This window comes from Tachypleus tridentatus, chromosome 11 (genome assembly GCF_004210375.1).
Source record: "Tachypleus tridentatus isolate NWPU-2018 chromosome 11, ASM421037v1, whole genome shotgun sequence".
NCBI classification, from domain to species: Eukaryota; Metazoa; Arthropoda; class Merostomata; order Xiphosura; family Limulidae; genus Tachypleus; species Tachypleus tridentatus.
Window position 1 is genome coordinate 42,773,283 of NC_134835.1, and position 27,517 is coordinate 42,800,799.

Here is a 27,517-nt window from a genome sequence, read left to right on the forward strand (position 1 = left end):
TGGTCAATGAGGTGCTGTAATCTCATATGGTAGGATCTGGTCAATGAGGTGCTGTAATCTCATATGGTAGGATCTGGTCAATGAGGTTCTATAATCTCATTAGGTAGGGTCTGGTCAATGAGGTGCTGTAATCTCATATGGTAGGGTCTGGTCAATGAGGTGCTGTAATCTCATATGGTAGGATCTGGTCAATGAGGTGCTGTAATCTCATATGGTAGGGTCTGGTCAATGAGGTGCTGTAATCTCATATGGTAGGATCTGGTCAATGAGGTGCTGTAATCTCATATGGTAGGGTCTGGTCAATGAGGTGCTGTAATCTCAAACTTTCTTGACAGTTTTAGTATGAGTATGAAATCAGTAAATTACAAAACAGTTCAATAAAACAATTCTCTTTACTAGAGACTAAGGCTGTGAATTTCAAAGAAGTGCAAATGTTCAAAACTCCAGCACGGCCAGAAGGTTAAGGCACTCGACTCGTAATCTGAGGATCGCGGTTTCGAATCCCCGTCGCACCAAACATGCTCGCCCTTTCAACCGTGGGGGCGTTATAACGTGACTCTCAATCCCACTATTCGTTGGTAAAAGAGTAGCCCAAGTGTTGGCGGTGGGGGTGATGACTAGCTGCCTTCCCTTCAGTCTTACACTGCTAAATTAGAGACAGCTAGCGCAGATAGCCCTGGTGTAGCTTTGCACGAAATTAAAAACAAACAAATACAAACGTTTAATCTGTCGCTAATGAAGCATGTTAAATGGAGAGAGTGGTGACATCAGCGACATTTTACACGGAGTTCATGTGTGATCAGGACCGTGTTGTGAATTTGTTTGTAAGCTCATCCTATGGTTGTAACGTTAAAACTGACAAGTAATATGTTGTTGTAGACTCTTTACGCACGCTATTATGTGTAATTCTTAATTCACCGTCTAGACAAAGTGTAGAGGTGAGGCTTACCGTTCGCATTCCTTTGTCGTAAAAACACACATACAAAACGCGTTCCGCAGTCTCGTCTATGGGTATGTTAAATCCCAATATTTGATAAGATTAGCCTAAGGTTTGGCGGTGGGTACTATTGATTAACTACTTGTCCTCTAGTCCATCAGCTCAAGATTACGAATAGTTATCACAAATAGCTCCTTTGTAGTTTCATACAAATATCATGTACAAAACAAACTTAAAAGTCAGTATTACAGAGCCATTAGTGGGCGTTAATCTAGTGCATTAGGTTTCAAATGTTTTAAGCTAACATAATTCCCTTTCAAAGTTATTACAATTTCGCGTACCCCATGGTTCTTATACCGAATATAAATATATACATACTTTTTTTATTTTTTTGTGTCAGTAATTGTTATTTTTAAAAGAAGTTTTTTCAAACCTTTCTGACTTAATGTTTTACCCTTTTGTTTTGTGTACTTCTTCGACAACCTCCATGGTGTACGCGTACCACAGTTGTTTGTTTGTTTGTTTGTTTTTGAATTTCGCACAAAGCTACTCGAGGGCTATCTGTGCTAGTCGTCCCTAATTTAGCAGTGTAAGCCTAGAGGGAAGGCAGCTAGTCATCACCACCCACCGCTAACTCTTGGACTACTCTTTTTACCAACGAATAGTGGGATTGACCGTCACATTATAACGCCCCCACGGCTGAAAGGGCGAGCATGTTTGGCGCGACTGGGATGCGAACCCGCGACTCTCAGATTACGAGTCGCACGCCTTAACATGCTTCGCCATGCCGGGCTGACCGCAGTTGTAAACCACTAGTATAGAATATAAACTGTAGTTTGTCATATTGTGGTAATATTAAAATTAAATTATAACAGAAAATTAAAACATCAGTCAAATTATTCTCCTTTCTTGGCTTTTTAACATACTTTTTTATTTATTCGTTTCATGTGTTTTCTTGTTGTCTGGTACAGAGCAAACTCACATTGTCAATTATATATTATCAGCTAACACTGGTGAATATTTAACTTAAATAAAGATAAATAGCATACACACGTGAGTACAAACCTCTCAACACAGTTCAGTTGTGGGCATGTCTTGTTTTACAAAAGTGAGTTCGTGTTGAAAACATACATCCAGTATCTTTTCGCCAAATTTTATGTCTGGCTTTAACTTAAGAAGTTTGTTTGATAAAACGTCTGGATACATAAAAATACGTATAAACACCAGGGATTTTCAGGCTTGTACGCAGAATGTTTGAGAGGATAATTCTAATTTGTGAGATCAAAACCAACGCATACTGAGCGAAACAAAATCATTCAAAACACGCTGATGCTACGGAGTCTGAAGGCACGTGACTATTTTAAGCCAAAACACGCTAATGCTACAGGGGCTGAAAGCGTGTGACTATTTGAAGCCAAAACACGTTAATGATACTGGGGTCTGCGAACATGTGGCTATTTCAAGCCAAAAAATGTTAATGATTCATCATAAGAACGTAGACCATGTAGAAAACATTAAATACCATAAGCAGTTGCACTATAATAACACATGTGTATGTTGCTTTTGTGCGTGATTTCTATCCATCAGCAAATTTTAAATGTCTAAAATTCGTAAATTCTCCTGAAATTATGTTCTGCCTAAAGTTTGACATGTTTAGTTGATACACTAAACACATAAAAGTCTTTTAATTAAGTTGACTTATTGGGTGTGTTTTCTTATAGCAAAGCCACATGGGGCTATCTGCTGAGCCCACAGAGGGGAATCGAACTCCTGATGTTAGCGTTGTAAATCCGTAGACATACCGCTGTACTACTAGGGAACAAGTTGTGTTTGTTGTTTTGAATTAAGCACAAAGCTATACAATGGGCTATCTGTGCTCTGCCCACCACGGGTATCAAAACCTTGATTTTAGCGTTGTATGTCCGCAGAAATACGGCTGAGCCACTGGGGGGCAGGGACAAGTTGTCTTATTAATATTTGTGGTGTTAAAATATTTCAATTCAATTAAACACTGCTTTAAATTTAGTTTGGTATATCTATATTGATATATATATCTTCTGCTGTTGTTCATAATACAGTTGAAACAGATAAACATGAACAACTAATCTCGAATTAATATTTAATTTCAGTTGTCTACAATCACATCTAGTATGTGCCGTTTTTGCTTTTCAACAGTCCTTTGTTAAACGATCAATTCATTATTAACTGGGCTAAGTGTGCTATTACATATCCTTCTTTACTTTCACTCGTACATTCTTAGAATTACCACTATAACAAAGTTCTATGCAATGAGCGATAACACATTTGCTAATCACAAACAGCTAGATCACTGCACACGAGCAATGCTACTTCTGCTAGAAGACTTGTCATGCAACATGATTTATTAAGCATATTTCTTGACAGTGACACGCTGAACGCGCATAAACATTTAACTTTCAGCATCTGATTTTGCTTTTGCTTTATCTTAACGTGAATTGCTAATGAAACAGTGAGGTTTACCATTACAGTAGTAGGATAGACCCTTTGAAATTTGTTTGTTAATTATTTTATGTTTTTAACAATTATGAAAGTACAATTACTTTTCGATGTTTTTACAAAAAGATATTTTTTTGCGTTTAACAATAACTCTCTTTATTGAGCTGTGTTATGGTCTTTGTCATATAAATATATTTTTGTAATTCCTCTATGCATATAATAACGAAAGTTCTGTTCATATAATACCCATATTTCTATGCGTTTTGTTTTTTCTTCTTGAAAATCGTATTTCCTGGTTGAAAGATATATCAAATAATATATTCATTGTGAACCTGAGGATGACCGAAGAAGGTCGAAACGTTGTTCGCTCTTCTACGTAAAATATTTTCTCAACCCAAACGAGCCGTTTTTGCATATATATTTCAAATAAGATATTCGTTTTCTTTAATGAATCAAAACTACATTATTTACTTTATTACTAATAATATTTTTTACGTAGAACAACTTCTATACAGAGGAAACACCCTTGTTCGATTATTGTACTTTCAAATGCCACTTTGTGCGTACACACACCCTCCACTTTGGAATGGATGATTTGTTACTGTAAACAACATCAACTGATTAGATAGAAGGTCGGACTTGCTCTTCCTGTTTACCAGAAAAACATGGAACCAACTTGTTATACGTAGTAGGATATTCTTCACACAAGGTACAAAAGCCAAGGTAACGGTGGTTCATCAACTAGTAGGATATTCTACACACAAAACCAAGGTCGTGATGGTTGTTCAAGTAGTGGGATATTCTACACAAAGTACAAGAACCAAGGTAACGGTGGTTCATCAACTAGTAGGATATTCTACATACAAAACCAAGGTCGTGATGGTTGTTCAAGTAGTGGGATATTCTACAGACAAAGTACGAAAAAGTAAAGCTGTGACCAAGTAGGATATTCTTTGTATAATGATACAGAAAACTAAGGTCGTGATGGTTGAATTGTGTTTTTTTTTTTATAGTAAAGCCACATCGAGTTACCTTCTGTGTCCACCGAGGAGAATCGAATCTCTAATTTTAGCATTGTAAATCAGTAGACTTATATCTGGAAGTCATGATCTATTACAGCAGTTACTCACTAATAATTTTTTACATTTGATGTATATGTGTATGTGTGTGTGTGTAATCAAAATGTTAAAAAAGCGAATATTTTTATACATTACTAATAAATGTCAAAACCCTTCACGTTGTTTTGAAAACTCAAAATTAAATAGAAATTTAAGGAAAAATATGGTTCCATAAACATTTTCCTCAAACGTGTCTGAAGGTCGAAAATTACATTGAAGTGTAATTCATTCTGTTTTAGTACATGATAGGTCGTAGCCAGAGTGAAAATTTACTCGAGGTCCAAACACCAGAAAGCAGACCTTTACCACATAAGTATAAAATTAAATAACACGTTATATTTAACTTCCGATCTCTGAAACTCGCTGAGTTCATCGCTATTTAAGAAACAATGGCAGGCGAAGTTGTAATAGTGATACAGGTCAAAGGGAAAAGATAGTTATAGTATTAACTATATGTCTCTCCATCTCTTTGTATATTTTGAGAACTTCTCTGAAAGTGTGTAAATTATTACATTTTGACGTTGTATTTGAAAAATCACAGTGATGGTCAGAAACGTTCTTCATAATGGAGTGTTTGTTGTTTTTTTCCGAAAGACAATTTTAAATATATGTAACACAAGGATTTTTGAAGTGGGAAATTGGTTGTATAATCCAGACTCTTCAACATCAGGAACAATGTAAAAATTAACATTTATACATAAATATTTTCTTACGTGGTTTTAAGACTTTGGATTAAGTTCTTGTTGCTGCATTTCTTACAACTTCTCTTATTACAATTCGTGCTTCCTTTTTCAAGTAGCGATTAACTTCAGGTTTTTCGTTTCCTCTTTAATACCTGAGAACTGTGTAAATCTTGTTCATTTATTTGAAGTTAAGCACACAACTATCTAATGAGCTATCTGTGCTCTGCTCACCACGGGTATCGAAACTTCGTTTCTAGTGGCACAATTCCGTAGACATACCACCGTGCCACTTGAGGGGAATTAAATAACAAAACTTTCTAATTTACCTCTAACAAATAGAGATCCATCTTTCGGAATCGTTAGAATTATTTAGAGATTTTGTACTGTTTTCATCTAACTTATTTATCCTTCGAATTTTGTCACTATCATAGAAAAAATAAAAATACTTACAATTTACAAACACAGGTGGTTTATTGGACTGTTCGTGATCCTTCACACTTGTCTTTGTGAAACACGTTTGAATAATTACTTATATATATATATATCGTAGCTTATTATAATGTTTTATATGGTTCTGTTATCACGTAAAGAAAAGAAAAATCGTCCAAACCCTAGTTCCCTTGAATACGCAAATATTTCCAAGTTGGAGAAAAAGAAAATAAAGCACGCAGAGGGCGCTCAAAGTATTTCCATCACCATTTTTTATAGCTTAAGGCCTAAATCTTTCTCCCATCGCTTTCGGCTGACTCTGTTTTTATTGAGTCAATACGTCTTCTAGAAAGTGCAGGTGCATAACCAATTACGCGTATAACGACGGTTGAGTTAGTGTGTTTTTCACTTATTTTTTTTTTCAAAGTCGATAAGTTGTCATTCCGGATTATGTACACATACCTGCACTAATAATACGATCAGTCTATTCACCTTGTGATTTGCTAGTACTTAGGCCTAGTTACTCCCAATGGCTGCACAGACGGTGTTGTTGACAAATATGACTGTTTCCTGTCTTGCCAGGCTATCTCATATCTATTTGTGGGTGGAGTGCTGTAGCCGAAAACAGGGGACTGTTAGTCAATTTCTGAAAACATTAATTATAAAAAATATGTATATTTCTGCAGAGAGTCCTTGGTCTACTAAATTAATAAACACGTGTTTATTAACTTCGTAAATTAATAAACAATGCATTTTTCATAGCTGTTAATATACAGTGGAATGTGGGGTATGACATTCAGCTTTTGATCACATATGATTATTATTGTTGTAAACACGAAGTTGATTCTAGAAAAATTATTATTGAAAGAAATATGAAATTTTCTATCTTGCATGTAATGTTTTCAGCTCATTACATTAAACACTCGAAAATTATTTATCGTACATCTTGTCAATTAAACAACTATTCTGTTGCCCTTCTGTAATCAGTCTTTCTTTTAAACAAACATGATTTCAGGCCGTGGCGGGGGGGGGGGGGAGCATAGAAATGTCATTGGCCTCTTCAGCTAATGCTCTCCATTAATTTAATTTTAGATTTGACCGCACTATATGTCTCATTCCCACCTCCTCTTTCCCTAGTTAGGATCAAACTAGAACCGGGGCTGCATTAGGTCGAGTGGTAGGTTTCTTTCTCGTGGACGAACACCGTGGCCAGTCAATTGTACCACTAGGGTTTTCTTTTATCTTATATAGAATGTAAAAATGAGGCTTGTTTGTTCCTACCGCGTATTGAATTCCATAACGTGTGTATAAACAAGACGAATAATTCTGAGTATTTAAAAAAAAAAATTTCTTATGACGGATTCAGACATTTAATAAATTGGCAAGTTCGGTGCTAATTTTGAAATGATAGACCATAAGGAAGGTAGCCAGTCAACAGCACCCACCGCCAACTCTCGAGCACCTCTTGTGGAAGAGTTTGCTCGAGCAAACTTGGAAGTCATCAAGGTTCCTGTTAGCTAAGAACACTTCTTGGGCAGTTTACCTTAATATGTCATTTAACTAAGATGAAAATTTGAGTAACCTGAAAGAAGTAATCCAGGATATTCAGAGAGTAAGATTCTACAGAAACTTTCATGAAATCAAATTTTGTTTTAAGTGTAAAAAATAAAATACAGAATATTTTTGCACAAGCTCTGAAGAATTAAGATTCATGAAAATCATGGTAAAAATCAACTAAATTCGGTTATTATTATTTTGGTTATTAAAGATTCTAACTACAATAGAAATGTAAGCCAAGGCATCAAAAGGGAAACTTGAAAAATTACCCTAAAGGATAGAAAAGAAGTGATGTTAAGTGATGAAAAAAGTGAAGAAGTGATAGAAGTAAACAGTGATGTTAGAAATTACTTACGGTCGGTTAGCATGAAGTACCTGAAATTGAGAGCAAGGTATCAGTTGCTGTAGAAGAGCTATTCTAAACCGAATTACAGTAGTGCAACTATACCAGAAAATGTATGCTGATGGATATCGGACTTACATCCCACAACTGTCCAGCCAGATATTGTCCCCAATTATATTAAAACTGTCTTTACATATGAAAATATAGATGTACAGTAGAGTGAAGCGAAGTGATAATAAGACAGATGAAAGGTTAAGATATATTTTAATATTAGAAGCATTTTTAAAGCGCTTTTTAAAGATGGAGTTCTTGAAATTAGTATATTTTGTTCAATATTCATGTTAACTGTCACATGTGAAGACGAACTTGTTATTATTAGACAACTGAAAATAAAGCACTAACAACGGAAGACGCATAAGTTAAGTTAATAACTGGCATGTAATTTAATAGAAATATCAAGAATATTTTCATCGAGATCTGTTGATTAGAAGAATATTTGGAAATTTGAAATTAAGCAAAACTCTTGTGAAAGTTACAAATCTGTGAAGTCTGATAAACAAAGTCAAGGATTTTAAAGTGAGGTAGTGGAGAGCTTTAGTAGAATCCCTGAAAAGGAAGAAATTACAGGATTACTGAATCAGCAAAAAATTAAATTTGGAAATCAAGGATGTCTGTCCACATATCTGAAAAGAAATGTAAAAACTCAACAAGAATCGATATAACATTCCATTTTATCTTCTTATAGGATATCAAGGTTCTGACAAAAACTAAGACATTTTATTGAGATTCAATTATGGCAATGGTAAGAAGCAATATATTAGCAGATGAATCGTAGGATAATCTTGAAAAGGACTATTTTTATGTAGGTGATGGTGGTGAGAGTATAATACGTCACCCACTCGACTGATGTCTTTCCCATTAGAACGTGAATCAAGTATTTGAACGTTTTCAACAAGCGTATCCACGTTGAACTGATTTCTGTGCTAGATTAGGCAGATATATAAGGCTTTTTTCTCTTGAGTGGTTCATTAGTTTTATTTCAGTTTATCGTATTTAGTCTTCGCTAGCATGGTAGGTTACTGCAAATAGGTCGGTATTACCGAGTCTTTTTGTGTCTGTTACGTTTCAACATTTTTTTTCGTTTTTCCTTCTCTAGTGAGGTCCAGCATGATCAGGTGGTTAAGGCACTCGACTCATAATCTGAGGGTCGCGGGTTCAAATCCCTGTCACACCAAACATACTCGCCCTTTCAGCTCTGAGGCTTTATAACGTGACGATCAATCCCACTATTAATTGGTAAAAGAGTAGCCCAGGAGTTGGCGGTGGGTGGTGATGATTAGCTGCCTTCCCTCTAGTCTTACACTTCTAAATTAGGAACGACTAGCGCAGATAGCCCTCTTTTAGCTTTGCACGAAATTCAAAACAAACAAACAAATTCTTCACCAGTATATTGAATTCAAAATTAACAGAGGATGTTGCAACTGACGTCTTCACTGTCCATCAGGTCTTTAGATGATCTGATGCCTACTAATTGTGATTATATTGTATTGTGGCTTCTGGATACTGTTCCACCTTTATTTCTTATTATAGATCCTTTGTCCGTTGTCAGATTGAACTTTGAAGTGAGGAAATATGGCCGAGTATCTATAATTTTCTTTCTATTTATTTTCGATGTTTAACCTCATTATTTACTCTTAATCAAGTGTTATGGTTGTCCATTGTTATAAGGGCTGTACTGACGTGTTTTTATTTCTTTTTCTGAGCGTCTTCTGTATTACAGCCCTTGTTCTTTCTGGAAAGTTTAACGCCTATCTTTACACCACTGAGATGATTTAATTTATAGTTGCGGTACTTATTTTTATGTTGCAACATTCTTGTGGTATATGAGTTATGTGTCTTGATAATTATCACGTCCAGGAATGTAAGTTTGTTGATCTTTCCTGTTTCCATTGTGGATTTTTTTGTTCAGGTGGTTCATGAATTTTTGAAGCTTGTCTGGAGTTTGTGGTCGCATTACGAATGTTTTCTCAGCATATCTAAGCAGCATATCGGGGCGTAGAACGGCTGTTTTGAGGGCGTTAACTTCGAAATGTTCCACATCGAGGTTATTGAGCACTGATGATAGGGATGGGCCATAGCTGGTCCTTCTTGTTGTTGACAGTATTTATCATTGTGTTGGAAGCAGGTTGTGTTAACACAGAAGACTTTGAGTTCTGTTGTTGTACAGGTTGTCAATTAGGTGAGTTCCGTCATTCTCATGCTGTTGGAAGAGAATGTGTAGTGTTTTCAAGAGTCGGTTATACTCGTGAAAAGGTTGAATACAGCAGCACTGATCATTATGTCTTATGAGGTTATCGTGGTTGCTTTTTGATAATCTTTACGAACTGTGCTGTGTTCTAAACAATGAGAATGGTTCACCTGATAATGTTGATATTATAGCTACATGAAATCAATTCTTCATTAATCTTCTTTACTGGCTATTACTGACAGTTTGGTAACTTTGAGGCTTATATGTCTATTATGTTATTGAATTCTACCTTTGTTGGTCTTTTTATTTTGTCGCGGGTTCGAATCCCCGTCACACCAAACATTCTCGTCCTTTCAGCCGTGGGGGCGTTATCATGTACGGTCAATCCCACTATTCGTTGGTAGAAGAGTAGCCCAAGAGATGGCTGTGGGTGGTGATGATTAGCTGCCTTCCCTCTAGCCTTACACTGCTAAATTAGGGACGGCTAACGCAGATATCTCTCGTTTAGCTTTGCGGGAAATTCAAAAACAAACAAACTCATTTTGTTTTCCCATGTACTGGAGTCCACATTCACAATAGTTTTTTTGTTATAGTGTTAGCAGTTGGCTTTCATTTTCTAAACTGACTTCCTGTAGACTGAAAGGTTTTCTTGAAAGTGCATTATTTCACTATTGTAATATCTGCATGGTGTTAACTCTTTGACTGTTTCTTTTCTGGTGTTTTTGAGGAGTTGGTTAACAGCTTTCTGTTAATATTAGAAGGGTAGATTTCAAATATGTTTTGAGAGAGCTACAGGCATTTGTGGTGTGTAACTTAATGTTTACATTAAGGCAGTGTTTTCCAAGCTGAGGGGCTTGTACTGGTGGATGGGTAGGGATTTGCCTTTTGGCTAAATAACCCAAAAATAAAGAGGGAAGAACACAGACAAGTTGGAGACAACGGTAACTTAACTAAACTATCTCTGTTTTCAAGGCCCTTTTTTCTTTCACATGTACGCACTCGTTACAGATTGTCGGTTTTCTAAGTATTGAAAACGGGAAGAGGAAGTGTTGATCTTACTGTTATCACTTGCGAAAATTATTTTAATGTGAAGGGAGGGCGAAACGTAAACTTTTCTGAGTTCAAGGGGTGCCGCTATTTAAAGTTTGTGAAACATTTATCAAAGAATGAGACCCATTTATTTGTGAGGAATCATAACAAATAATCATTATGTTGGAGGTTATCGATCGGTCTGACGACGATTCCTCCCCCCGTCCCTAGTGGCACAGCGCTGTGTCTGCTGACATACATCACTATAAATCGGATTTGATACTCGTGGTGGGCAGAGCACAGATAGCCCATTGTATAGCTTTATGCTTAACTATAAAATGAAAAAATATATCTTACAAGACGCTAGTTGTTATCACATTTTGTCAACTCCAGATATCTCTTAAAACCAGACGAACACAGCTGCTTTTGTAGCACTAGGTGGAGCAGCTGAAGTTAAAAAAGTCTGAGAAAAGTGTTGTAGATGAGCGATTCAGCTTAGCATTTATTTTGAAGTGTTTAAAGAATTACTTAGCCTCGAAATATTCAGGTGTGTGGAGGCATAGCTGGTCATGCATTTGTATAGGTCGAGGCACTGAATATTGAGGCTATGAATCACAGTGTTACTACCATTGCAAAAACAATAATGACTATGATCCATATGTGAGGCCTGTCACATTAAATCTTTAAGGCTCTATAGGTAAAAAGAAAAACACCTAAAAGACTCTGTATTCACTTTGTACCACTGATATGTCATGGGGTAATGAAGGATGGTGTAACTGTATCTGAACTAAAAGCAAGGTACAACTTGTCAAATGTCTACATAAAACCACAGAAGCCCATAAATGGCAGCACACAGGTACTGCGCTTCGACTATACACACGAGTTAACTGTAAGAGTGTTCAGCCAGCTTTTTATTACAGTACATACCATGAACTTCTGCCTTAATTCCAGTGTTTACCTATACATATGGTTTTGTGGCTATTAGACACCATGGTACGTATGGCACGCACGTATTGCTTTAATGAATACAAATAACAGAAGATTGCAGTAAGATTAAAAAATAAATTTAATGTCAAAGTGCCTTCGAATGAATCCGAAATGGTGCATTAATTAATCAACTGTAGTAACATGACTAATTGGTACTGACTTGCAGCAAACAGCATTGCAGTGTACCATTAGAAGGTTTTGTTTCGCTAACTGTTTTTGTTCTGGAATGTATTAGCTCAAATCTGTTCTCCTGCATAGAACAAGAGGTGCTGCTTTTTGTGAGATGGCAGAGCGAGTCTGCATAATGAAGTATGTTCCTCTGCACTATGACGCCCCTACATCAAGTGTTTGGATCAGTGGAGAAACTGGAGACTTAGTGAAGTAGCTGATTCTCCCGGAACTACGCATTGGAGCATGGCTTATGGATGTTCATGTTAGATGTGAAATTGGTTGGGTGCTCTGTGGTGGAGGGTATGTAATCACTACCAAGTAAGAGCAGAGACCCAGCATAAGAGGACTCCCCCCTCCCTCTTTCTCTTATTAGTTTGTTCTTTTCTGTATGTGTTGAAGACACTCCATTCCACAGGGTCGTGCGAATAAATATCGGATGGACACCGCCCAACAGGGAGCCTTATGTAAGCCTACCCTCAGGGTGAGGGTGGTTCCCACTTTCATTGCTGATAGAATGTTATTTTCTGCAACGAGTAAAATGTACAAAATATTTTTATTTTACATTATTTAGAGTTTGAATATGTAGCATTTCCCGTGTTAGAGAAATTGAGTAATCAGTAGCTGATCAACAGACCTTAGTTCTCAACTGAATTACACCTTATACAAAGCGTGGGTCTTTTATCTATTGTGCGTATGAGGCGTGACCTGCTATTGACCTTTCTCATGTCAGTATAATATATCGTTAGTCATTTTACTGATGCCTTATATGCTTGCTTACAAACTAGTTTTCTTAATGCTTCAAGGGAAAGTTTATAGTGGAACAAGATGAGTGAGACATTTAACTTTGGTAATCAAGATCAGTTGAGACAGGTGAACCAAGTGTCTTTAAAAATACCACTGACATAAAGTGACTTTTGTTATCATCGCACAAAAACGAAACCCAGAGGTATGATGACCGTCAAGGACAGAACATTTCAATACATTTACTTCAGAAAAAAACATAAATAAGGTATAGTGAACCATTATTTATGATGTTAGAAAAACACATAGGTTCAGATAAATCTTGATAGAAATGAATAAAAACCCTATAACCCGAGCGCTTTAGAAAGGTGGACCTTTCTTCTTCAGGGGTAAACTGGAAAGGTGTGTGTGTGTATGTGTTTTTTACAGCAAAGCCACATTGGGCTATATGCTGAATCCACCGAAGGGAATCAAACCCCCGATTTTAGCGTTGTAAATCCGTAGACTTACCGCTGTACCAGCAGGTGATGAACTGGAAAAGAGTGAACCACTATGTGATATTAAAAACAATATCATCCATGAACATTTCAACCTTTTTATTTTAGAATTTTTTGTGAGATATTTTAACCGTGGATTATTAAGGTAAATAGCGGTATAACTCAACATTCATTTATAAAAAATAATTACAGAGGAAATCAGGTTTACTAGGAGAGAAAACATCACAGAATATATGTCTTCATTCTCAAACGATATATACAATACTGGAATGTTTAAACCAAGATGTAGTCAGAGATAATGTATACTTTCATAAGTAACTTTGTATTGCTTCAGCTGTTTGTGTTAACGAACCTAAAACACTTTAGCGCTTTCTATTTAAAAAAAGTTTTAGGAAAAAACTAATTTGAAAGATTCAAGAACAATATTTTATAATTAACGTGATAATTAATGAGGTTTCAACTGGCAAGTTCACGAGACTTATGCTAGGTAATTTACAGAATTATAATGCGTGGCTCATATCTAGTGTGGTCCGGCAAGGCCAGGTGATTATGGTGCTCGACTCGCAATCTAAGGGTCCCTGGTTGGAATCCCCGTCACACCAAACATGCTCGCCCATTCATCCGTAGAGGCGTTATAATTTGACTGTCAATCCCCCTATTAGTTGATAAAAATAAGAGTAGCTCAAGAGTTGGCGGTGGGTAGTGATAACTAGCTGCTTTTCGTCTAGTCTAACACTACTAAATTAAGGCCGATAGCGTAGATAGCCCTGTGTAGTTTTGCGTGATATTCAAAACAAAGATTATGAGTATATGTAGTAAATGTCAGTGAAAGGTCAGTTAAAAATTCTATATAATATTATTCTGCATGTTATAATTAATAATAAACAGTGTAAAAGTATGTTTTGTGGATAACAGAGGTTCATGGTCAGTACTGTAGTACATGGTAGAGCTGACAAGAGGAATGAGGACCTCTTATCCATGTTTATTTGTTCGGTTTTGGTTTGTTTTGAATTTTTCGTAAACATACACGAGGGTTATCTACATTAGCCATCCCTAATTTAGCAGTGTAAGACTAGAGGGAAGACAGCTAGTCACCACCACCCACCGCCAACTCTTGGGCTACTCTTTACAAATGAATAGTGGGATTGACCGTTACTTATAACGCCCTCACGGCCGAAAGGGCAAGCATGCTTGGTGTGACAGGAATTCGAACCCGCGACCCTCGGATTACGAGTCGAGTGCCTTAACCACCTTGCTAGTATTTGATTTAGAGCAAGCTTACAATATGCGTTGTCTGAATTGTGTCCAGCTCAGAAAATCGAGCTTCTGATGCTAGACGGTTTGTTGTTTGTCATTGGACTATCTTCTGTGTCCACTGCGGAAAATGGAATCTGTAGATTGTAAATCAGTAATCTTACTACTGTCCCACCGAGGGACAACCTCTTGTGGGCATGCAAGGATTTGTGAAATAATTTAAAACAAAAACTTTAAGTAACGTGTTGCTTGAACAAAGTAACCACTGTTACTTCATTCAAACTTCTTGTACCTACTACCAAGACTGCACACTGGCAAATGTGCTACGATAGGACTCCATAACTGGAAGACCGGTGGTAAAAACTCCTTAACAAATCATAACAAGTAATTTGTTGACTAAATACTGCATAAAAAAGCTAAAGTAAATCATTGTATGAAGCTGAAAGGAAAAAAATTAAAATTGTAATATTTTCTTCAAGAACGGAGCTGATCAAGATTTATTTGAAGGTCGGATTGTATTAATTTACTTTTTTTTCCTGATTCAATCAGAGTCACATTTAACACATTTATTTACACATTTTTGTGTAAATCTCCAAATACATACTGCTGTGTTTAATTAATCTTATTGTTAGACTTAAAATTTTCTTCATTTTAAAACCTGGTGTCTTTTATCAGGAAATATATTTGAGTCATACTTTTGTATCTGTAAATAATGGTTTTGTGTAACCCGTTTTTATTAAATATAGTTTGCGAAATTACAAAATGAAGTATACGTCATGTTTTTAATTAACTATAAAATGAGGTAAATTAAAATTAAACATAGAGACCGATATATTTCGCAATCGTAGTCTGTTGAAGTACAGAATCGAGAATTTCATGGACACATAGCTGTATTATAAGTTAACGTAGGCCTTACTATGAAACGTCTGTATGTGAAAGTAGTTTTATTACGAGTACCTTTAAATTTTCCAAAAGTGTCATTCTCTACAGTTGGTCTAAAGTTACTTTCAAAGTGTCTGTTTCTTTCACATTAAAGTATGAAGTTTATATTATTTAAATAGGTTAATTTGTTTGTCAAACATCTTAGAGTGTGTGTTTTTATAGTAAAACCACATTGGGCCATCTGCTGAGCCCACCGAGGGGAATCGAACCCGCAATTTAGCGTTGTAACTCCGTAGTCTTACCGCTGTACTAACGGCGTGAACGAACATCCTAGAACACAGAATGTCCGGACACTTTTTTTTTTTGCAATTATCTGAAACTAAATTTAAATACAACAGTTAAATAGGACAATGATTTAATATACCGTGTGTAACTTGCAATGTTATTAAAATTTTACCTCATTCTGTATATGCACAGTTGCATCTATACCAGTTTGTCTGCCATGAAAAAACAATTTTTTAGTTTCGTCTGATAGGGCAGTGGTCCTGAAACCAGGGAGAACGTTTACAAGGAGTAATGGGACACACAATGTGTCATGGGTTATGTGTGAGAAGGTTAACGAAAACATACTAATGAAGTTCCATTATTGTATCCATACACGCGTCAGTGAACATGCAATGCAACTACAATTGTTGATATATAGTTTTGTGACATATTGGTTTCTTACGTATGCGCGGGTAGGTGGGGGTGGGAGCGTCAAGTACCACCGGTAAGGCATAAAGAAAATGCTGTATGAAAATTGAAGTACCATTTTTAATAGGGTGGTTTATAGTTTTACGGTTTGATTATTGTTACTTATAAAAGACAACTTATATGATTAATTTTTTCTTTGATTTTATTTTTATTTGTCACCACGGATGTAACGACTGTAAATATATTTCTATACGTTTTTCATTGACAATTTGTCCCAGCATTGCCAGGTGGTTAAGGCATTCGATTCGTAATCCGAGGGTTGCGGGTTCGAATCCCCGTCACACCAAACATACTCGCTCTTTCAGCCGTGGGGGTGTTATGATGTTATGGTCAATCCCACTATTCGTTCAGTGGGTGGTGATGACTAGTTGCCTTCCCTCTAGTCTTACACTGCTAAATTAGGGACGGCTAGCGTATATAGCCCTTGAGTAGCTTTGCGCGAAATTCAAAACAAACCAAACTTATGGGTGTTCTAATACACATGGTTTAGTTGTTTTTACTTTTCACTGATTTTAGTTCTTGTGTTTCGAATCTCACACTTTGACCTGTTATTTCTTAATCATGGGTTATAAAGAACTTAAATCTAAAGAAAATGTCATGTGTACTCAGTATGCTATAAAATAACAGTGTCTCACTCAACATTATGCTCCTACTGTCTTAAATTTGAGACTACGTGATGATTCCTGTGCTTGGAATTAAGACAAGATTCTTTCCACACAACACAAAAACTCTGTTGTGACCTCGAAAACAATTTTGGAGGTCATATATCATTAACCTGTCACTGTCTTAACGTACTGGAAATAGCTAATTTCTAGTCACATAAAGTTAATTCAGTGTCTTAAGCAAAACTGTTGAAATTTGGGTTAAAATAACTGATTTGTACGGTCTAAGACTGTATGTTAGGGTGAGCTCAAGGTTTATTTTGCTTTCATAGACAATTGTATCAGGGTTGAGACGACCCAGAAAGCTCTATCACACACGACCGCTAGAGTGGTGGCAGTGCTGTCATCTTTCAGGAGCACCAGCTTCCATGTTGGCTTTGATAGCTGAAGTGAAGTGCAGGGACCAGACCCTGGTGGTTTATACTGACACCAGTGGTGATATTTCGTCCTTGTAAATGACAATGCCAACCCACAAAGCACTTGGATTATGAAAGAGTCTTCTCAGAGGTACAAGCGTCCACATCTACGAATAAGAACCCAATCAAATATAGCTAATACTCACTCTAGCATCTGTTTCAGTCCTCCCTGTCCCGACTGTGACTCTCCACGGCCTGGGAAACATCTTTCTGGAGGAATGGAACCGTGATTATATTCTGTAGCGTTTTGGTATACTGAGATCAGACAGGTAATTCATATAAGTAACTGGGAAACAGTGGTTTTCCGAATTTTTTATGAGTAGTAATACTTTAAACATAGACAACTAAGGAAATACGAATACACGAGTGAGCAGATACACAAGTCTTTATTCACTGAAATGTCGCTATTATAACGAAACAGGTCGGGTTTTTTTTTTTCCCCCAGTGACATAACTGGGGCTAGAGAAAGACTTTCCAAATAAGTTTGCAGTGAACAGGACTAGATAAGAAATAATATTATGCTTCACTTTCAAGTCAAACCAGCACATAACTATTATATCCTAAAATAATTCTTACATTTATTATATAAAGTACTATTTCAAACAATATATACAGGTGTAAAAACCTCTGAATTCCTATAAACGTTTATATTCGTCTGTGTCTTGGGTTTAGTTGGGCTTGCCCTGCCCTAAAGAGTAGGCACAGACACAGGTTCAAACTGGTACAAGTCTCTATGGAACAGCCATTGCCATATGTAACCTTTTTCTATCAGAAGGATTAGTACGTACTTACGACCTTTCGACATTCGGTTTACAAGGATGTCATTAACTACATGCAGAACGTCTAAACTAAAATTTCGAAAAATTATGTGATTATGTCTTACTACAGACACATTCTAAGTTATTTATCAAAGAGTAAAATGAACAGTTACAAGCTGGGCTACCCGTAACCTGGACGGAAGTTACGTAAATTCATGATAAATGAAAGGTTATTTTAGGGCATGAAAAGTTGTTTCCTTTGTGTATATACTAAAAAAAAAACGCCAGTAAAAACAGCAAAATATAAAATGCAAAACCGTAAGTTTACGGGAAAATCTTTAACCTTATTGCAAATCTACATGCGCACAGGATAAAATGTTCGTGAAGTTGGGGGTTGCAAATCGCGTAATAAAAAGTTTTTTCAGTATCATATGGGCAAGGGTTCCATTATAGTACGATCACGAAAAAATTTTTTGAAAAACGATCTCAACTAAACTTTAAGAAGTATACATTCTGTAGTTTTTTATTTAGTAATAGTAGTGTCAAGTTCAAGCTGCAAAGCTCTTTAAATTTAATTTTATTAGTGTTTCTTTATTTAGACTATTCTAGCTACGTTCTGTGTAATCGTTGGAGTGATCTGTTAGATTTAGAATAGGATTCGTGTATGCCTGATTTTGTTTTGCTTTGCAATGTACTTTTTTTTAGCAGTCTTTTTCTTTTAGATGTGGATGTTTTTTCCGTTAGACGCTTTCTTGTGAATTTGTGTGAATGCCCTACAAGTGTCTGTTAAGCTATGTATGTTCTCACCTCTAGAAGGAAAGTTTTGAGGGAGAAGACAAATCCATAGTCAACTGTTATAATTAGAAATTAATTAAAGTTAAGTCTGTCAGAGGACTAGTCCAATACTAGAGGCGAGTAGCCGTGATGACGCCACACCCCTTTACCACAATAATTATATACATATATTTAACATAACGAAGTTAAACGTGTTTTCACTGGTAATCATTTACTATTGTTAGCATTGTGTTTTCTATCTTATCATTTGCTTCACTCTTTTCCACTTTTCTATGAGAATAGAGAGGATTTCCGAAATTTCTGTGGCCACTGCATCTGCTTTTCTTCGGTATATTTTTCAGAGCTTGACCCTAAGTCTTTGACCTTTGTTCCCACATCAAAGAGGATGTTTTTGCTCTGTTTCGTATATAAACTACATAGTCCAGTACATATATTTTAACAAGTTATTCTCTTAAATTTTGACAGGAAATCCATTCAATTTTGTTTCCATTAATACTTTATGTTTCTCAACTTTTTTTCTACATGACAAGTGCGTAATAAAGAGTTATGCTTTAAGTTTAAACGTTTAGTTTGTTTGTGTAAACTAAATTCTCGAATTCTTGGATACTTGATACTTCTTGTGGTTACTTACTTATTATTTATTCTTATTCACAATGTCACTGAAACTTTATAGTTAATTATGTCGTGACCTGTGTTCTAGTTGGAAAGTTAGGACCAATCATTTTGTTTTTGTGGCCTAGAAACAAATGGAAAGTTAGGGCCAATCATTTTGTCTCTGTGGCCTAGAAACAATTGGAAAGTTGGGGCCAATCATTTTATTTTAGTGGCCTAGAAACAAATGGAAAGTTAGGGTCAGTCATTTTGTTTGTGTGGTCTAGAAACAACTGGAAAGTTAGAGCTAGTAATTTTATTTTCGAGTCCTAGAGATCACTGGAAAGTAACAGGCGATTTTTTTATTGCTAGAACCAACTAGTACAACGTCTAGTGTACTATAAAAATGTACAATTTTGCATACAAAATATTTTCTATAAATAAAATAAAATCAATGTACATATTTATTATAATTAAACCGTATTCCTCAGTTAATTCATGTAAAACAATCATAATATTATGAAAACATTATACTATAAACATATGTTTTACATTTCTCTTTCGTGCGGGAACAGTTGAATTGAGTAGATAAAAATAAGTTACTTGAGGTAAAATCACAGCAGTCGCCATCTGTTGTTGTCAGTTACAACAAAATGTAAGGGGGGAATTGATTTGGTTTGTTTTGAATTTCGCGTAAAGCTACATAAGGGCTATCTGCGCTAGTTATCTCTGATTTAGTAGTGTAAGACTAGAGGAAAGGCAGCTAGTCATCATTACGCACCGCCAACTCTTGGGCTACTCTTTTACCAACGAATAGTGGGATTGACTGTAACTTTATAGCTCCCTCACGGCTAAAAGAGCGAGCATATTTTGGTGTGATAGGGATTCGAACCCACGACCCTCGGATTATGAGTCGAGTGCCTCAACCACCTGGCCATGCCGTGCAGGTAGGGAATAAATTATATATATTTTTTAATTTTTTAAAAGTTAAAAATCCGTATTAACCTTACTCCTTGTTCGCGGGTTTTGTAATTATACAAACAAGTTGTATCACAGCATTACATCAATATGAGTAAATGAGTTTGTTAACAGGACACAAAGGTCGCCGCCTTGTAACTGAGTATTTAAAAATTGTTTATCTTAAAGCTGAGGTTATAACATTAACGGAAACTCTAAACACTTGAATATAAGTGCATATCTTGTCTTTGTGAACAAACACTGTAGGTTGTTATATTTTTAAAGTGAAGCCATTTCTGTAGGTCTGTCTAATCTTTTTAGCACGATAGCATTCAAGATACACCTTGGTTAGTTTATAGAGATGGACAATAGTTAAGTTGCGAATAGTCTTTACTACGCTACCAAAGGGAATATATATATTTAGTGTTCTTACTGAGGTAACTTCTATATATATACAGTGAAGATTACGTTTAAGGTTACAATGTGACTTTAACAGGTATGACAGCATTTAAAGTGTAATTTAACTGTGATTGATCTGTGGACAATAGTATTTCATATTAATCCGTGATGACGAGAAAACTCACTTGTAGAGAAACTTGTACATTTTAAAACGGCTGATATGGATAGAGAAAGCACTGTGTAGAGGAGCGAACAACGTTTCGACCTTCTTTTCTTTTGTATGTATGAACCTGACGATGACCGAAGAAGGTCGAAATATTGTTCGCTCCTCTACTAGTGCTTTCTCTACCCATACCAGCCGTTTTTAAATATATAGTATTTAAGATTAATTAAACTATTACAAAGCTCAGACTGATTCTGTTCGAATTCAGTAAGTAAAATCAGTGTTTTCGTTAACGCCTTAATGGATTATAATAATCTATGAGATCGTGTATTGTAAGTAACTTTTTTAATATTTGTATACATATTTTATTTGTCTAAACACACTACTGATTTACCACACAAGAAGAATAAGTCTCCAGGTTCAGGTGTTATTTGTAAGATATTATTGAAGATTTTTTCTCTGTATAAATTATGTTTTAAACACGCTTTTACTGACAAATTATGTTTTCTGAAACAGAAACACGCTTTTACTGACAACTAAAGGTTTCCAAGATTTTTTATCATTGGGCTTACCCTCTTCTGTCACATTACTTTCTTAATATGGATCACGCCATAACAATCGTTGTTATAAATATTTATGGTGTTTATAGTGCCTAGACCACTACTATCTCCACCCCGTTCTGATGATCATTGGTATCAACGAAAGGCCTCGTCGGCAGGCACTGGATATGGCAGATACGGTGTGGTTGACATAACATACTCTGCTTTACTTTCACCCATGGATTCTAAAAATTTATAAAAGTTACATAACGGTTTAATATCTAAAGGACAACTAATGTTAAGGTCTGTAAATGCGCGTGTGCGTGTGTGTATAACTCGATAGCTAAATCCTACAATAACGCAAACACGTTTTATGATAAAGAAATATTAAAAATAGGGGATAATAACACATTAACTGTATTTGAAAAACTGCTGTATGCGTCCTGTTTATTGAATTAAATTTTACGAATGAGAATTTGCCAAGAGAAATATAAAAAAAACAGCGATAATATAACGATTATCAATTAGGAATTATCATTTTAAATTATGATAAATATATTTTAAAATAATTTATGTGTAAAGTTACTCTCTCAACAAATCGTTAAAAGTATAAAACAGGTTTTCTGTCGTTATTTCAGTCGATAAAACGTATTATTAATCTTGTCTTGTGCAACTGCTACTTATGAAACAACAATAAAGTTGTAACGGCCGTTAAGGTTATATATAAAAAAAAATGTATACTTAGAAACGAGATAACACTAGACCATTACTTTATTAAACACTAATATTTTAGCATCCAAACCTAGCACCATTAAATAATTCTGTAAACACTTATATTTTGACATCCAAATCTAGAACCGTTAAATAATTCTCTAAACACTAATATTTAAACATCCAAACGCAGCACTGTTAAATAATTCTGTAAACACTAATATTAAAACATCCAAATCTAGCACCGTTAAATAATTCTGTAAACACTAATATTAAAACATCCAAATCTAGCACCGTTAAATAATTCTGTAAACACTAATATTAAAACATCCAAATCTAGCACCGTTAAATAATTCTGTAAACACTAATATTAAAACATCCAAATCTAGCACCGTTAAATAATTCTGTAAACACTAATATTAAAACATCCAAATCTAGCACCGTTAAATAATTCTGTAAACACCAATATTAAAACATCCAAACCTAGCACCGTTAAATAATTCTGTAAACACTACTACTTTGATATCCAAACTTAGCACCCTTAAATAATAGTGAAATAATCAAATGCAAAATAAAAGATCACTCCAAATAGTTATCAGATACATCCGCAACTATTTTTGTAAGGAGTAAGGTTAACAGAATACAAGACAAAAGCTCAACAAATTAAACATTTAAGCCTAAAGAACGACTCTCAAGAATTTAACTTTTATCCTTTTTATCCTCAACAAAATGCTTAGCTACATAATAGGTACGAATTAAGTTAGCTAAACTTTAAAATGAACCATTTATCACAAGACGTCACTTGTGCAATAGTAATAAACCTAAAAGTTCTGACAAAGAATAAATACAATTTATTTTAATAACTCGAGTTACTTCCACAGACTGTTTTCTGCTCCCAATCGAGAAGTAACATAATAATATAATTATCTTGAGTATTCTGTCAACATTTACCTTATAATAAAAGAGAATTCCAAATTTCAATAGCGACAATTATATTATTATGGGCTGTCATACTGGGTAATTAATTATCGGCTCTGGGTTATATTCAACAGATGTCGCTACTTCAAATAATATTTTTCAAGATTTTGATTTCAGCAATGACAAAAGTATTACAAACATCAAAACATTGGTTAATAACATTGCACATGTAGGCGTGGCTCGAATGCAATAAAAAATAAGTTATGCACATCAAAGCAAAGTTGTTTTTTTTCAACAAAGTTTGAAACGGAGGTTAATAGGTTGATGTGAATTTACTTTACCAAATTATTCATTATAGGTATTAATAATTCACTACACTTATATAAATTAAATGCACTAACATATGCAAATGGCGGTGGGGGGGATTGTGTTGTCCCTCCAAATTCTTCCGCTACTGCTCAAAGTTTTTCATGTTGTGACCGAAAATATTTTGATATAGTGCACATTTATTGTTGGAGTCTACACCAATACGTAATTACAAATACATCAGTTCTTTATTTTTTACAAATATTTCTTAAAGTGACCATTGACCTTTATTTGAACTTGCTGCGCTATGGAAGCTCAATTTTAAATTTCTAACGGTGCCCCAGGTGCTTATTGTCCAATCGTGCTTTGAAATCTATAACACAAAAGAACGTAGCACTCAAATGTTCAAATTCAAGCTAGTTTAACACATCGAACAGTGGCAAATGACAGTAACAAATAACGATAGTAAATATCTGTCATCAAATGAAAAATATGTTCAATCAAGTACTAGGCCCAGCATGACCAGGTAGTTAATCTCGTAATCTGAGAGTCACGGATTCGAATTCCCGTCACACCAGACATGCTCGTCCTTTCAGTCGTGGGGGTGTTATAATGTTACGGTCAATCCGTTAGTAAAAGAGTAGCCCAAGAGTTGGCGGTGGGTGATGATGACTAGCTGCCTTCCTTCTAGTCTTACACTGTTAAATTATGGACGGCTAGCGCAGATGGCCCTCGTGTAGCTGTCCGCGAAATTCAAACGAACCAGGTAGTCCAGACAAAAATTGTTTAAACTCAAATTATTTAAGTTTTCGATAACTTTCCTTAAAACATGACTGATGACAACGTTTTGAGCTTTATATTGAAATTACAATTACACTATTTTTTTGCAACTCTACATTTTAAAAAATTGAAACAAACATGAATTTACCAAGTTTTTATATGTCAAATGACAGTTTTCAACGTAAACAATCATATCAAATGTGAACACAGTATAATGGTGTTAGTGTTACACAAAACAATGGTGATCCTTTTATCCCAGAATTCACATCAATATATCATTTCATTTGAATATTAATAGTTAGCTCCAATATTTAAATTTATTTCATATAACAAATAAGTCCCCCCCCACTGTCTGCACTAATACCCAGTGTGATTAACGAAATGTGCAGATCTTACACAAATAATTTAACATTTTATTATTTATTATTTAAACAACTGCTTACTGTAAAAAGTTCAATTTGAAACGAGCTTCTCTGTTTTTATGGTGGAGAATGTTACTTAACCTGCTTTAACCTCCCTCCCTATGCTATTGGTTACTGGGCAAAGCCGCTTTACCTGATTCAGCCACCGTCAACAAAGCGACGGCAGCGCCTGCGGCGGCATAGGGGCCAATCAGCTCGAACAGTGCGCGCGCCCGTTCCCGCCGTCGCTAGGGTCACGGTTAGCGAGCGGTCTTGTGAAGATGGGAGGTCTCTGTGACTGTAGGTGCCTGCGGGCCTCTATCTGCCTGAGGTGGGTACTTCTGTACACGTGCAGTCTTATGTTTAGTAGCTATGGTTAGTTAAGGTGTTATGAGTGAGCGAACAGCACGCAAATTCAAAAGGTTGGTCCTGTTCATAAGAAAATTATTAGAAAGCGTTTACAAAGGGGATAAAGAAATATTTTAATCAGTTAAAACGTGACGCTAAGTTGTTGAATGACTTGTTAGGTGAGCTTACTCTGAACTTGGCCTCTTCAAGGTCTATTTCCGACAGGTAGGCTTAGCAACGAATTCGTATTGAGGTAGAGCTTGGAGATTAACGCGGGAGAAAGCTACTTACCTGTAGTTGTGCCAGAAAGTAGTACTGGAACCTGGCCGTTATCTGTATGGCAGTTTTGTGAGTGAACGACTGTCACATCTTTTGAGGTAGATGATTAATTTCTATTTATGATTCGAACGAGACCATCAGAACACCGGTTGATAGCCCGAAAACGGTGACTGCTGCTACGACTCGATTTTAAAGCTTTATCTACGTTACCATACGGGTACCTTTTGTTAAGTTTTGGATGCATTAAAAACACTTTGTTTGGATAACCAGCGTAACTGTTCGAAACTTAACGATTATATTGTTAAAAACTACAATCTGTTTGTCGGACATTTCGTGTGTGCAGTGCCGGTTTTTGAACAGAATATCTCATGCTTAATGCTCGACTGCGTAGAACTGGGCGACCGGATGATTCACCTGAAGTGCTACAGTAATGGCAACACTTGGACTGTCGAAAGTTTTCATTTTGGACAAATATTTTACAGAACTGCAGAAATTCTGGGAGACAGAACGTAAGTTACAAGGTAAGTTACACTATTATATAATGTTTGCACGGTTAAATGAAATTACTGTTTTAAAACTTAGGCATTGCTTGTGTTGTGTTTCGTACTGGCTTCTAGAACAGCTAGGACTAGGAAAGTATAGAAATAAATCTTTGATACCTACAATTTTTGGACACCATTTTTATTACTTCCATATGTTTTATTCTCTTTGTTTATATTTGTATAACTGCAAATATAGCTATTATTCTGTAATGATATATATATAATTCAACTCTGTTTTAATAACATTTTAAATAGAGATAAACAGATCAACTAACTGTTAATTGTATAAATTTTCAACTTTGTAGACAACAACTTTCCTGATAACATAGTAAATATGAACTGGATTTAAGCGTATCTTAGCCAGAAATATCAAACAGCTACAATATAATATTCAAATTTCGATAATTTTGTTCTAAAGTTTAGTTCTATTGAGAAGTAATGTGCGAGCGAATTTCTTTGTCGAATACGACTTGCCTTAATAAAAGCTTAGATTTTCTTGTATCATTTACGTGAAGAGAATGAGTATTGACGTTTTGATTTCATTCACTGTTTTTAATTAATTGAGGTAGGACCTTCTGGGCAAGTTACTCTCACACTAATTGTTGTTTTCGGGTTGAAAGTAGTAGATTATTGTACACTGAAGTAATTCCACGCAAGTCGCCGAGCGTTCGTAGAATTAACATTGTCATGCATAGCACATATCAACGATTTATCAAAGAACTGGAGTTGACGTGTATAATATTGTTGTGTTGAATACCCTAGCGGTGGTTAACAGAAGAGATTAAACGACAAATGTTCTTAAGTATTCATACTTACTTGTTAATACTAGTTGACTTTCGAAGGGTTTCCGAAAGTGTTCTGTTTCGAGAGTAAGTAAAACCAAAACTAAGCGTAACATATTTCTATTCCTTGCGAGCGATTAAAACAGGTGACTTCTAGGCGACTTTTTCCCCTTTCACAGAACTGAATCTCTTATCAGAGCCAACAACCTGCTTAGAGTGAAACTAAAAACCAACCTGGTAATGAGTGAATCCAATTAGATATACGTTTCTTATTTATAAAGATTAGAATGCGTTATTTGATTAGTCGGGTGTTTATGATGTTTTCGGCCGTGAATTTAACGAACACCAAATTATCAAAACTGAAGTGCGAGCGATCATTTTCGAAATATCCCACAATGCCTCACGCGAACACTACCTTTCTCAGCCTTGCGCCCGTAGCTTTGATGTTGCGAACTTACAATACTTTAAAATAAATCTTGTGTGTATTTTCATTTCTTGCAACCAGGGAATAAAACATGAAATTTTAATTAAAAAGCAAACGGAGAATAAAACATTGGAATTAATATTCTGAGGATATTTTGTGTGTCTAGAACTTCTCTTCTTTAAAAAGGATTTCGGCGCTAATTTTCTACACTGTTGATTTTTGAACGATGTCTGAAACACCTAATAGTTTATAAAAATAAATAACGTTTTGGTACTTCGGGAAAGGACAATATGCCTTTCAAAGTGAAAATGGTTAATAGGGAACTGGCATGATATAACGCATTTCATACCTGCCATTAAATGCCTTTCTGTATAGATATTATATGTGTTTTACAATAGCATCTTTAAAGCTGGTCATTATTGCCTAGAAATGTTATTTTACGTGCGAGTCAAACTTAGTATGAATTAGCACAGAGGGAATATAAGTTAATATTTTAAGAGATATCTCTGTTCTAACTGCTTGCACGTACTTTCTTTTGTTAAGTACGTTTTAGTAATAATCTAATGCAGAAGTTCATGTAATTACCATTTACCGAAAGAATAACTAATAAGATAAAATGCTAAGACATTATAAAACTAATAT

General features: G+C 35.5%; 1 protein-coding gene and 1 long non-coding RNA gene across 2 annotated transcripts in view; one reads left to right on the forward strand and one right to left on the reverse strand.

Moving 5' to 3' along the window:
* The window catches only part of LOC143232040 (unconventional myosin-Vb-like), a 229,144-nt gene that overhangs the window by 90,539 nt on the left and 111,088 nt on the right, over positions 1-27,517 (forward strand).
* LOC143232041 (uncharacterized) lies at positions 21,476-26,725 on the reverse strand. Its single transcript, XR_013017353.1, has 2 exons — positions 26,486-26,725; positions 21,476-21,629 (listed from the first exon to the last, which is right to left on the reverse strand). It is a non-coding gene; the product is annotated as an uncharacterized LOC143232041 (long non-coding RNA).